Genomic DNA, 14,842 nt, shown 5'->3' on the forward strand with positions numbered 1-14,842 from the left:
CACTGAAGGTAAATACACACAGTAAATTCACTAAATTGCCCTCTAGGGACAAAGCAGCATGTCATTTACAGAGCTAAACCAGTTCTCTGCCTTAGCCACAGCCAACACCTGAGGCTATTTCAGAGCAAAGTGCTTTTCCGTACAAAGAGAAGAAAGACATATACAGGCCATTCTGCTCAGAAATTAGTGGAACAGAATGATGAAAGACAAAAATAAAGAAATGATGATTTCCAGAGGAGAAAGATATATTTCCCTGTCAGTGACTGTATAGTAATATATACATAAAAACACCATTTTGTCCCTGCAGACAACCAAGACTTTAGTGTATTAAAGACACAGACTATTGAGAACTACACACAAGTTTCCTAGACCCACAGAAAACCCAAGAAAAGATTTCTGAGATGCTCAGGTCTCCTTGCTCCAAGTCTAACGGCAACTGCCTCTCTGATCCCAGCAGGCCACCACCTCCTAGCGCCTCAGTTTCCCCACTGCTCCCTTGCCAATCGTAGTATCTTTCATCTCCACTCTTCATAAGGGCATGAAGAAGTATAATTAAAAATGCAAAGCACTTTGAGATCCTTGGCACAGGCAAGAAGGAAAGACTTGGAAAGAGTGCAGCCCTGGAACAGAAAGGAAATTCCTGCCTGCCCCCCTGCACCTCATCAGCTGCCAAGCTGCAGAATGAGATTTAATCACACCCATTAAATTTGCCTGCATAACTACAAATATTACTGGTGGGTGAAGTGATCCAACCACCTTGTTTACATTGTGTTCGACTTACTGTCTTTGCTGAGGCAAATAAAATTGTAACTATATTTACTGACTGACCTCCTATATAAGGCTGCCAAGAGATCAGCACTGAAGTTCTTGCATTATTAGTAGAGTCATGCTAGGTCAGGAAACAGACATAAAGCCCCACAGCTTCTGAATATCAAAGAGCTGGCACAGCAGTTTCTAGTGAAACCTGAACTGGCAACTGTCCTCCGATAGGAAGGCAGCAAAAGAAACACATGCCCTGTTAGGAACTAGACAGAAGCAAGGGAGGTACCTGTGCCAGAGAAATATCAGAAGTCTGGGAAGGAAGTGGGTAGAACAGAGATTACCCTGCTAACCACAGGGTCACAGAGAATTGCAGTGCTAGGTGCCTAATCTGAGGCACCCAAAGGGACCAGAAGGCATAGGGCTCAGCACCCTCAAAAAGTAACAATCCTTTTTGCTGTACCTCAGGCTGATGACCTGGAAGGCATTTAAAACACACAAGTCAGTTTTCACTTACTTTTCACCCAACTGCATCCTGGTAACATGCTGATATTCATCCAGTGAAGGAAGCAAAAGAAACACAATCTTTTTAGCAAATTGTGATTAGTCTTTCATGTTTCAGGCTGACTCTTCTTCATGTACATCTCCTTTCACCTCCCAATATGCATGTGTATCTCTGAGGCAAAACACAGGCTGGAGAGACCTACACCTTTCTTTGAAAAGGTGACACCACCACTACATTCATTGAGGCTATTTTTTGTCACAGCACCTTAATGGGGTAGGGTTCTGATGTTATCCCTTTGGGATGGCTGAGGAAGTATGACTACCAAGCAAGCATTTGGTGCCTAAAAACACTGGTGGCTACCAAGACAGCATGTGCTTAATGACAATGATTAGCACACGCTTTGGTACTTTCAAAAATCCTGAGGTGACTGTCTTCACTTCAGCAACTAAATCCCTTTAAAAGCCTGGAAGCATCTTAGTGCAACACAGGATGTCCACAGCACATGAATGTAGAACTTTTCCATTTCAAGGGACCATTTTTCTCTGTGGACTGCATAAACATCTTGAGCATGTTTTGCCAGCACGTTTGGCAAAGAGTAAATAGAGTAAGAGCACGCTGCAAGTCTGTTCTTTTTCTAGTTTATATGATGCTAAACCAATACACAGCTTAGATGGCTTGATTTAGAAAGAATGTGAAATGGAAAGGCTTTCGCAAGTGCAAGACATCTCACAATTTCCAGCTAGCTTCTGTGTGGCAGCCAGCTCCGAAAGAAAGATTAAACATCTGGTTCCTTTGAAACACCCTCCTTAAATTCTCCAGAGGGGAGTGCATCTGACACAAAGCATGGCATGAACCGAAGCAAGGTGTCAAGAGAAGTTATTTATGATTAAAACCACCAGAAAAAACTGTACCTGGGATTTTAATCTTATCTCAGTATTAAGCACAGAAATCCTGACAGAGAAAGGTTGGCACTTGGCCTGCTCCATTCAATCAGGCTGGGAAGTTAAAGCAACTCAGTCAGTAGAACAAGTGATATATGTGGACATGAGGGGAAGAAAAAGAGCCTTCAATCAAAGTGTTAAGATGCCTGATAGTCAGGAGCCCTGCACCTTACAATGCACACGAGGAATGAGCTGGGATCATCTGGAAGAGAGGAGATGAGTTGTTCCAGTAACATCTGGGGACCTGTGGTCTCTCAGGAGGTAGAAGTCAGCACTGAGACGTAGGTATTTATCCAGATGATAAAATTCTCCAGTAAATTGGGCTGGGCAGCCAAGCAGCACATGCAGAGGAGTAACTTTCTTAACAGCAAGCCATGGTCTGCCATCCACCCTTGGGTTCAACACGGGCAACATCACCATGTGAGCCAGGACTTGATCTGGAGAGAAAAGTGACCATTGCTGTGTCACTCTGCAAAGATACCTGCAGAAGGTGGTTCTAGGTTATAAAACTGAAAGGGAGCTTTTGGATCAGCAGGTTCATTCCTCTGCCATTACAGGCTTTCAAGTCTTCATATAGTCTCTCCACGCCTGTTTTACAAGCAGTCCCAGTTACCAGCACCCACTGCTCCTCTGTCTGAATCCACACCATGCTAGCAACAATTCATACCAGTTCCCAAGACCCACAATACCCATCTGCAATGAATTAATGGTATCCATCTCACAACGAGACCTCACCACCACTGCCTACCAGCTTTCCCCCCTGCAGGAGCAGGGTCAATGGAAAACCAAAGCTGAAGTGTGCTCTCACTGGCAGAGCAGACCCATCAGATTCAGCTACAAGCAACTGGCAGGAGAACGTGAAAAGGCACATGCTGATGCTGCTGACAGTGTCCTTTTTTGTACTTGGTGGAGACTCCTTCTGCTGGGGTTTTCACACAAGCACTCTCTTGTGTGGCCAGAAATCTGAGGGCTGATGAAAAGGCTACTGTGCCTACAAGCAGCAAAATGCTGAATTACAGTGCCAAGAGCTGGAAAAGACGAGCCAATACCTCACCTCTTCTTCAAGACAACTTGCTGTGTTTTCTACTGTTTCAATCTACCTAGTTTTAGACACTCCAGTCCTGGGGGTTCAGCCAATTGCCATAAAGGATTGTTTTGCAGAGGAACATTGTCTGTCTGAGAAATTCTTTTCCAATATGCTGCTGAGTGTTTCAATTTAAGCATGTATATCACTGCCCTAATCAAAACATTTGACTGCCATAGCCCCTATATTTTACAGACAGGGATTTGGCTCAGAGTTTTGAAAGTTTTTAAGTATCAGAATGATTTGTCCAATCTCACAGACGGAGTCTATGCCAAAGAAAGGAAACAAACTCAGGATCTCTGTATTTCAGCCTTGCACTCAAACCATCCCTTCTCTGCTAATTTGATCATTTGGTGTTTCCTGATACTTGCTCAGTCCTAAACATGCTTAAAGACTTCCACTCCCAGGAAGCAATTATCCTCTGACCTCCAACTTCACTGTATATACAGATCAGTCAATTGGAGGGGAAATCAATGAAAGCTCAGTCTTAAAAACATACAGACAGGGGGGTTGTAATTCTCCAGTCCTCTGTTATGTATTTGTTTGTGCATTTTCAGCCCATAAAGTTTATTCTGAAAGCTCCGTATGATTAAAGCAGATCTGCAGGACCTTCAGCAAATCCTCCCGTGAGAGCTTGAAGCAGAGTACTGTTTGAGCAAAACATGACTGCCTCACCAGTGAAAATTACAACCAGGCCTTTTATCTGGGCAGGTTGAGGCCAGGAACTGTTGATGCTCAACGTATTTTTAAAATAATAATAAAAAGCCCTCCTGTGAGTAAACACCCAATATAAACTGCTGCAGGCTTTAGGGGTAGCAGCTCTGAAGGATTTGTGTTTGAGATTTGAAAATGCACAGCATCCAATCAGAAATGGGATCATTCATGCTTCTGAACTATTACAAGAAAGCAATTCCTTAACACATACGTAAGGTATGTGGCTCTCAAATTGCAAAATTGGTGTGTGCTGTAAAACCTAAATTCACCAAGCAGTCAGTCAACAATACATATTAAAATGATGGATTTTGGCTGTTCAGACGACAAAGTATCATAATACAATCACAGAGCAAGAAGGAAAAATCCCACATGTAAGAAGACTCTGCACCTGGTGACAACAGTAGCACCACTGTATAGCTAGAAACACGGGGGTGGAAGATGCTAATTTGATTAACAAAAGTAAACTGAAGAACAGCCTACACCCTTGGCTTCTTCCCAAGGGTCTCACACATGGCTAAGGAGCAAGCTGAAACCTCTTCCAGCTGCTTGTGCCCCATCTAGCTCTGTGCTGGATGTGCCCCTTTCAAGTGAATTAAACTCCATTTGCATCACACAGAGAGAGGTTTTACCTCTTCTTGTGAGCACATGTGTCATGTCAAACATCCAAAGCCTGCCTTCAGTTCCTGCCCTGCCATCAGGCATTCCCCCTTCATGTGACAGGGAAGTTTTTTGGTCAGATATACATGTAATCCCTTAATAGGAAACCATCAGATCCTACATCCCGAAACAGAATGAGTTACTCAGCCTGCTGCAGGCATGTTTTCTGTGCACAGTGGTTCCAAACCACCGGTAACAAGGAAGTGACTCATGCCAGTTACAGTAAGTCTACTTCCAAGCATCATGCAGGAATCGAGACTGTCTGGGAAAATAGCCCTGTCATAACCAAAGCACCTCCCCAACCCCACAGCCTGCATCAGGGCCATCCTCCCCTACCACTCCCTTCAGATGCTGTCCAAAGCAGAAATCCATCTCTGCTGCTAGCAATTTTTGGGCTGGTGGGAAGCCGCACAAGCTGGGATGCCTGACACAACTTATACACTCTGCCAAGACTACTCCTGAGGCAGCCTAGATGTTTTGCCTTTTACTGCATCTTCTGACAGCAGCCAACTACGCAAAGGTTGTGCAATGAGAATATAAACATAACACAGACAAGCTTTTATCTTGTTTGCCATCCATGGAAAAGGAGATGATCATCCTTTTCTCATGCAGCTGCAATTAGAGAAGTGACTTAAGAAGCAGAAACAATTCCAGTCCAGAAACAAAGCCAATGCAACACAAATTATCTTGGTCTCACCATTCCTCCTGGTGAAATCTCCTGCAGGTATATGGCCCTGTGATGTGAGAGGCTTTAAGAGACAAAGGAAACATAGGAAATGGTGCATCTCCAAATGAGGCTCCCCAGGGCAGTGGGACACAAGCACTGCCCCCTCCCAGCCTTCCCCCCTCCTTGCACAAGGCTGCAGAACACCTTGCCCTGCTTTGTTCTATTTCTGCATGTCCAGAAATGCAGTAACTTTATTAAAAGATCCAGTTCACCTCATCTGGGAACTCAGTCCATGCATGCTCTGTAGGTACCTAATGAAGGAGTCCTCCTTAAATAAGTTATGCTCTTAAGTTCCTGTATCGTCCATAGTGAAAGGTGGGTGCCTTTAAAAGCCTCCAGGGGAGATTCTGTCTACTTGAATTTAGGAGCCTAATAAGAGATAGTTAATGAATCATCATGTTGCCTTTGGATTTATTCTCCTGAGTGTATCTGAGTTAAAATCTTATGAACTGCTTCACATCTTTTACTCAGAAATTTTAATTCGATCTTGAACTTTTCAGATCAGGATTTGAAGCTACAAACACCTTAATTTCTATCCAATGATGCATGTGCTTGTTCTATCCACAGGCAGTTTTCCTTCTGCTTTCATAGCCATGAAAGTCGGTTCTTCTCCTTTCATCATCTTAAATGTAATAGAACAGAACACGAAGCATCTATTGCCAGCAACTAATAAATCTCCTGCTTGATGTGGCTTTTGGTCTCCAAAGGGCACAGTGGAAAGCATCACATGCACCAGTCTGCTCCCTACATGTCCTATTTGGAAAGAAAAATGGATCAAAAGGAAGAAAGCCTTGTAAGAGATACCTGCAGATACAGACTTACTTTCATCTGGTAGATTTCTGCCTGCTCCCAAGGTCAAGAGAATTCTGAATTTTCATAAAATAATGCATGTTTAGGAGGATAAGACTCAAGCTGAGGCTTGCCCAAATTCAAGCATGCTCAGCTACAGCTCCCGTGGGACCTTCTGCCAGCTGTAGTTGTAGGACCTCTCTAGCAGTTGGATTGCATTTTATCTTCACCAGGCCCTGAGACTATGACAGTAACTCTGCACACCTGAGCATCAGTGGTGTATTTTTGAGATGGATCTCAATTCAAATCAAACCATTAATGTCACCTCCAGGTGCTACTGAAGCATCGGTAACTACCATCAGCAAGGTCACTGCAGGAACAGAAACCTGACTTTGGCACTCAAGTGTGGAGTGCGTTCCACTCTGCTGACTTAAGCAACTTTTCCTTTATTTGCATGCTGAGCATGGACAGAATCTGACCTTTCAGTTATGTAGCCTCAATCTCAGAAGTGGCAGCAGGCAGGGAAGAAAACACTCTTGTAATTACAAGGGTGCTAATAATTATGAGGATGCAGCTGGGAGAAACTTCCAGCCTCACAGACTAGGAAGGAGTCCAGCAGGGGAGCCCATGAGTCAGTTTTGGGTTTCCTTCTTTGCAGCACAGAAGGGTGTCTGAACTGGGGGCCTGGGCCCTTTATGGGTTGAGAGGAAGACACACTACAGAGGGTGGCACAAAAAGGAGAGCAAGTTTAATAAGGACATCAGACCCGTTCTTCCCATCTTTCCTATTCCCGTATTTGGACTGCATTGATCACATACCTCCATTGCTATTTTGCAAACCAGCCTACTGATGTCTGGCTTTCTTAGGCATTATGTTGGTGTCTTCAGGGAAGACTTTTAGTACATACTTTGATTTTATGCAATGCTCTAAGAATCTCCATTCTACTCCAGACCAAAGCAAAGAAACACTAAATTTCAGATTTTGACACAATTCCTATTTTTTTTCTCATCGTGTTCAGTCATTTTCATCAAAGATTTAACGCTGCAACATTCTACTATTTTAAATTACTTTTATACTACAGAAGTGTTGCTCTTGACTGATTTAGGCTACAGAGCTTGGCAGAAAGTCTCTTGTGCAGCTTATCTATTTTTCAGGAAAATATGTGACACGATACGTGGCTCCCAGGAGGATGCTGACAGAGCAGTAAGCATTGTGTGTTCAAGTGTGGCTGATCCAGAGCCAGAGCATTGCTCATGCAAAGAACTGCTCGCCAGCAAGGGAGGAGAGTCTCTGTGCTCAGGGTGCCAACACATACCCGAGTGGTTGCAGCTCTGCAAGTTAACTATGAATCAGCTTAGTCGCAGCAACTGCTTCTGTAAAACTTGGGGCAAAAGATAATCCCTTAAATTTCAGTGAAAAGTATACAAGCACTATCAGTGAGAGAGGCCCTTGGAGGTCTTCACTATTACATACCCAAAGGCAGGGGCTGGGTGAGCACTACGTGTCACTTAAATGGCAAAGATATCCAACATAGGTAAGGAGAAAGGGATGGAGTAAAGGGCCAGAGTCCCTGGTACATTCTGGAGCTGATGGGAAGCCATGCCAACACCCAGGAGAGGAACGGCAAAGAAGTGTGAGGCTAGGCAGGAAAGAAAGGTACAAGGGAAAGTAAGATCAACTGCAACTACACTGCACTTCCCTGAATAAAGAGTAAGAAGCCCATGCTTCAGCGTCTGAGCTAACAACTAGCCTGGTATAATTCAGCCATTATATTCCAAGACTTAGAAATATGACTTCTCCTTTGAGGCTATTGACCAAGACAGACATTTAGGGGATTTCCTGTGCTCATCTCTGAAGCAATGTCACCCATTCTGTAGTCCACAGACCACTAGTGACCTCTAAGGCACCAGAAAAGTGATCCAGAAAACAACTAATTCAAAGAAAAATCCAAACCAGCATATCCCTGGATATTCCACCATGGTTTGATCTCAGTGTCTGCTGGCAGGCACAGCCAGGAAATACTTCCCATCTGCTCTCCTTGTCTAATTAAAAACCTTTGTAATTACAGCAGTAAAACTACACTCTGTAAAAGAAATATTTTGTTTTTACCTAAGTGCTACTTATCCAACAGCAGGTGCTAGCTCTTTATCGGGTCATCAGCTCTTCCTTTTGGTAATCAAACAGCAGAGAACTAGACAAGGGGCTAGAACTCTTTTCCAAAATTACAGCAATGCCGTGATTATGCAAGCTGAGGAACGCCATCAGAAAGCAGCCAGTAACCTCGGTCATTAAAGACAGTGCCTTTGTCTGGTCACATGGTTGATTTAGTGTGGCAGTTCTCCGGATTCCATGAGATGCCCAAACTGGAAACTCTGCATGGGGAAAGGTTATCAACAGTACTGGAATAAAGACTAGGAGTGAACAAAACCATATAAAGTAGCTATAGTGCTAAATGCTCATCAGTTATATATGGATGAATGCAGATGAATATTTACTGAACAAAAATTGGTTTGAGATACAGAACTTGACACTGGGATCACTGGCTCCTGTTGTTCAGGACTTGGCTTACACGAGAAGCCAGGCTATGCTAACAAACTTGAAATCCAAGGAACCATGAACAAAGTAGCAAAACTGTTTTCAATATAAATCCTTATTTTCATGTGGTCATAACCTGTGAGACATCTCCCTTTGGGGCTGAGACTTCCTGAGCACAGTGGAAAGTCTGGGGGAAAACTCTATAGATGTTTTTGAATTATAAGACTATTAAACCTCCCATCTTTTAAAGAAGTTACATTTAACTGGCAGAACCTCTCTAATGTGCATCATCTTGCTTCCATGCGTATCCTGAGGGAGCAGTAGGGACTCAGAGCTCAAGTGGTACTACAATTGCTACTGCAAGTAACTGCCAGTTTTGTGGAACACCAAATTATAGTCACTCTCCTGACGCCACATAAAAGCAGATATACACTGTGGAAAACAATGCCAGGGTTTTGTTTTAGCCCAGCAAGGATGTTACTGAGCACCTACCCTATACTCTTATGCAACTTGCCCTGCAGCTACTTCCACCAGCACAGTCTGGGAGCACGAGAAAAAATGTGGGAACACGCAGTGCTGGATGCTTGTGGCAGTTTTCCAGGACTGATTATTTTTTATTATTTTTTTAAGAGAACGCAAAGTTTTTTAAAGCTAAATATTTGTTTCTATTATGCTTCATGAAACGTTTAGCAAGTACAATGTTTCATGCACGCTAGTCTGCCTTTTCCACTCTTCACACATGTAATTAAGATTCATTTATATGAATATCCCTATCTCAAATAATATATGGATTCATGCCACCTAATTGAAGGCACTTTACTGGGAGGCAGCTAATTTATCTCTCAATTGATTCTAGAGATAGGCTGACTAATCTCTTAGTTTAACCACTTCAGTTAAATACCTGCATTAGTGCAAGTAAGGGTTTGCAAAGCTGAGCAGCAAGTATTCAAGTTATAGCTATATACTGGTGTAGGAAGTTGCTTGCAAAGGACTAATCTAATTTATTCTAAAACTATCCAAACCATCCCAAATCAAATCCTACCCACCAAATTAGTGCAGAAATCATTCCAGGACTACTTGGGCCTCCCTTGAGACCTCTCTAGCAGACTAGCAGGTCTCTGGCACATCCCAGCTAACCATACTTGATTGACCAGGTTGCCACCCCAGCCAAGCCTTAGGGCAGTCATTCTGGGAAGGTCATCAATGCTCCCTTACTAGTGGCCTTTGCCAAGCATGGTCCAGGTCCTGCCTGTTCAGGTAGAAAAGCCCATCAGCTGCCAACTCTCGTACACCACCTTTCAAAATGACTGAATCAATCAGTTCAAAAGTGTAAAAGGACACACATCGTAACCTGCCATGTGTGTAAAAGTGTTATTATTTCATATTCCCTATGAAATGCAGGTTGCTAACTCATAGCCAAGGAGCTTACTTCATGCTGTAGGACTGTTATTTTTAGGCTTCCTTTCTGGAACTCTTAGAAAAAAAGAAAAAAGACCTAACACATACCTTTGCTGCTAGTAACTTGAATCCCGTGCAGATCCTTTATCTGGCATGTACTCAAGTTGCCACTTCATTCGAGTGGAATATAATGTTCTGTATTGCAGTATTTGTTCCTGCTACTGGATATCTTGAGCCCACCAGCCCTGGTATCTTATCATCAGATGAAAGGAATAATCCAACACAAAGATGCTGTGAACATCTTTTGAACAAGGAAACCTTTAACAAACAGATTTCCAGGAGATGGTATAGACAGGGATGCTTTACAAGACCCTGGAAACAGCAAATAAAGTCATAAAAACAGTCTCTTAAAGTCTTTCTGTCCCATGCTAGGAAGACCCCTGTTTATACCAATGGAGAGACTGCTCATCTCTGGAGACACATGCTGCAGAATTTGCTTGTTTCACAAATAAGAGTGGCTGGTCCTCAAAAGGAAAATTGATCCTTATCAATGCAACTGAACAGAATAAAATCTACCTCACAGCTTGCCAGGGTTGTAGTGACAAGATGTTATTAATTGCAGTTCCAATAACCATCCACGTTATTTAAAGTCTGAAGTAATCTACCTTAATTACCTTAGCTCTAATAACTGCACGGGATCATAACAGAGGAGAAAAATAGCTGTTAACTTGTTGACTGCCAGATGCAGACTGCTGATAGGAGATATATCAGATATTAAAGCATTAAAACTGACCTCAGCCTGGCAGGAGAGGGCTGTGATTCATGCCCATGACTCCTAGGCACAGTGGGAGTACAAACAGGTAACTGAACAAAGATCAAAGCACTAGCTGTTTCAGTGGAATAAAGCAGAAGATTAATTTACTCTCAGGTAAACCTTCTTCCTAACTTTCTCTCAGTTCAGCAGGAACTTCAGCAAGTCCAGTGTAGAAAACTGTTACATCACCACCTTGTTTACACCTCTGCCATCCCGTTATAGCTATTATTGCAAGGAAGGTGAGAACTGGCCCACTACTCTGCTTAGTCAGAGCTTTCCATCTTCAAGTTGCCTCAGTGTTTTCTCTATGAAAAATAAAGAACCTGAGAAATCAGTATTAAAAAAACCCCACCTCATATGAAAGTTATTTTCTTCACCCTTGAGCAAATAATTCACCTCCAATTGTGCCCAGTTAATGGAAAGTCTAAGACAAATAGAGTTCAAAGTAAGGCACATTGTGAAAGAGGCATACTAATTAAAAATGCAGTACGTAGAAAAAAATGTCATCTTTTTGCTTCTACAGCACTTGGTGCAAAGAACTGCCTGCCCAATTTCCCAAGAGCAGTACAAGCTCTGGAGGCATCTAAGATTTGCAGCCAAGTTTCACAGAGCTGGAAATCAAAACCTACCATCAGTCTAATCTCCATATAGCTGGCTCATAAAAGGGGTGAAATGGCTGCAACATTATTCAAACTCAGGCATCTAATGAAATGTATGAGCAGTAATTCTGATATATCATCCATAAACTGGACTCTTCATTAGGGACTGTAGTGGTAGGACAAGGGGTAATGGGTTAAAACTTAAACAGGGGAAGTTTGGATATAAGGAGGAAATTCTTTCCTGTTAGGGTGGTGAGGCACTGGAATAGGTTGTCCAGGGAGGTTGTGAATGCTCCATCCCTGGCAGTGTTCAAGGCCAGGCTGGACAAGGCCTTGGGTGAGATGGTTTAGAGCGAGGTGTCCCTGCCCATGGCAGGGGGGTTGGAACTTGATGATCTTAAGGTCCTTTCCAACCCTAACTGTTCTATGATTCTGAACAACTTCCCAGACTCTTTCAAGGTGAACCACAGCAGTTTGCAAAGCAGGGTCTTGCACCAGTCCTCACACAGCTTGTGCCACCCTGTAAAGCTACTGTCACAGGACTGGAAGGACAGAGGTGAGATGAAAGGTCAGACTGGCTCTCCTGACCTTGGAGGTGGTGACCCAGCCTGCCTGCTTCCTTCTAGGCAAAGCAGGCAATGAAGTGGTTGGTGCTTCTTGCTGTGCGCAAAGACAACTGTCTGTTCTCAGATTCTGTACTCCTGCTGATCATCTCCAGAGGCAGAAAGGATTCTTTTATTCCTCAGTGAGGACCTGATGTCATATGAGGATATTTTGTTTTGTTTACCTTCTTCTGAGAGGTCGGAGACTAAATATACAATATCCACAGCTATCTGCAGTCAGCAAGAACCTGGATGCAGAGGAAGAAGGAGGTTGTGATCTGGAAAGAAACCCATACGTAGGAGGAATGACCCTAGCCTCATCAGCAGACCCTGGCTTTCATGCAGAGTGTGCCTAAAGTGATGAGGAAACCTGGGAAGGGAAATGTGTGTGGTCTTTCCAGTATTCTGTTTAGACCTGTGAAGATTTTGTGATAGATAAAGTTCATCTGATCTTTGAAACCATTACAAAGACACAAGGAGCATTAGTACCCACTCTGACATGTCCTGGAAGAAGTAAACTGTGGTTGCTGTCATGCAAAGAAATTAAACACACCATTCACCTAGTAAAGTCTAACAACATTCATGCTATTAAACTCCCTTAGCATTCAAAACAGAGTGGCTCCATCCAAAATGCCTGCTGGGAATAGTGTGTGGCTCATGCTAACGTTTAGGCCGTATCAGGACCATGCAACACCAAATATAGTTTCTGCAACTTAGCACAGGAGTTCTCAGCACCACTGAGCACCACAGGAGAACTCAGCACCACTGAGTTCTCATGTCAGGAGCTCCTGGGCTTTGGCCCTATTTTGCTCCTCAGTACAGACACACTCAGTTAAGTTCAGGGAGCAAACACAGAAGACTAAGCAGCTGTCCTAGCTTGGGAGGTTAGCACTGCTTCTCAGGGCACAAAGCATCTGTGACATGAAATCACAGTCATGTAGCAGCACAACAGACATAGGCGCTGATGAGCTGGAGATGTAGCAGGCCAGCAAAAAAGCTGGGTCTGTCACCTGTCCACAGCAAAGGAAGCTGGGGTAGCCCAGTGGGACAGTATGCAAACACAGAGCTGTGACACATCTGCAGCTCAGGGATATCAGCTATGTGTTATACGAATGGACAGCCCTTTAGAAACACTGAATGCTGAAATGCTCCACAAGGGAAAGAAGACAGCTGAAAAAATTCACTTGGCCTCTCCTGAACTGTCCCTGCACACGTGTTCCAGCCATGCCTGTAAAAAAATACTGATTTATACAGAGGTACCTGCCTCTGAGGGACCTTCTGTACTGCACAATCTGCCCTCATGAAGCAGTACACGTCCCTTTGACTTTTTGCAGCCACACAGAGAGCAGTGCTCAGACTCCACTGAGAATGAAGAGACTGAACTCAGCCAGCCTAAACGGAACACTCTTATCAAACTACTTTATTAACACAGCACAGAGCTGCTACTGCCCAGAAATAGGAAGGATCCATGTTACCATATCTTTCCCTAATGTTTCTCCTTTCTCTTTAAAGACAAAGACCAAAAAGATTGTGAGAGTCCAGCAGACTCATGTGATTGAAAAAGGATATTATATGGGGCACCTCATCCATCAAAGAGACCAACAAGGTTTAAGGAAGAGATGGTGGGATAAAATAGTCTCCTGAGCCAAATTCAAGCCATAAATGTTGTTTCTTTTTATGTCAAAGGGAAGTCTTTGACTTTTAATCTTTCCATATTTCAATTAAATGATCCAAATGACAGAGAGCTAAAATAGATGATAGATGCACAGCTAACACCCCCACATGTCCTTTGGTCCTAAGAGTTCTTTCTTAAATGCCATTACAACCACTCTGAAAACTACAGTGGAACTTATTCTACTATTACAGTGATCAAATGCTTGCATCAATCATTTGATTTAATGAGCTATCCAAAGACTGTTTCCCATCAGCGCTTTTCTGCAGCCATGGCTGTGCTTGAACCAACTGCAGAGATAAAAGATAACTTCCTATGTGGAAACTCTCATCCCCCATCCATTCCCATCTAGGCAAAGCTTTAGAGCCAAACTTGTACACAATTAATCATTTCTGCAAAAATGTGATGGCAAAGTCTGATATGAAAACTTCCTTTTCTTCTCAATTTGACTGAATAAAAACAGAATTCCATCTTCTGGCAGAGCTCCCTCAGACCAATACTTCCAGCTCTTCCTCCTTAATTTTCTTGTTCTTCTATTGGCATTTATCAGGGTTTTTCCAGCAAGGAAGACTCTGATTGCACTATTAGACAAAAACAACAGAAGAAAAGGTCCTAGAGAAATAAGTCCTCATCTGTGTTGAGCATGTGGAGCCAGAGACACAGCTCTGGCATGACAATCACCTACAGACGATAAATAACTGCATCTTCCCACTTCCACAACAGCCAGAGATTTACAAGTACTCCAGCTCTCTCGAGACAGAAACCTTCCACCCAACCTACGTACAGGTATGTCTTTCCCCTGGGTGACAGACAAGCTTACCCCAGCTGTGCTCCCAGGTCTGGCTCCAACTCTGGAAAACACAAACTCCTAGAAATAATTATTAATCAAATTCCTGGCCTGAGACACCTTGATATAGAGCTCAACAAGAGGTCTTCTACTGGCTTCTGCTTGTGCTGGCACATACACACAGATGGACATAAGCCACAATGAAAATGGACTGCCAGGAGATGGATTAAAAGCTGGCTGTGCAAGTAGTCCTGAACCC

The 14,842-nt window shown here is 43.3% G+C and overlaps 1 protein-coding gene across 6 annotated transcripts in view; it reads right to left on the bottom strand.

The window, feature by feature from the left end:
• EVA1A (eva-1 homolog A, regulator of programmed cell death) overlaps nucleotides 1-14,842 on the bottom strand; it is a 203,903-nt gene that overhangs the window by 13,754 nt on the left and 175,307 nt on the right. The window lies entirely within an intron of this gene.

Source organism: Neopsephotus bourkii, unplaced genomic scaffold (assembly GCF_033783945.1).
Source record: "Neopsephotus bourkii isolate Nb327-2 ecotype Australia unplaced genomic scaffold, CSIRO-AGI_Nbou_v1 NB_1600, whole genome shotgun sequence".
NCBI classification, from domain to species: Eukaryota; Metazoa; Chordata; class Aves; order Psittaciformes; family Psittacidae; genus Neopsephotus; species Neopsephotus bourkii.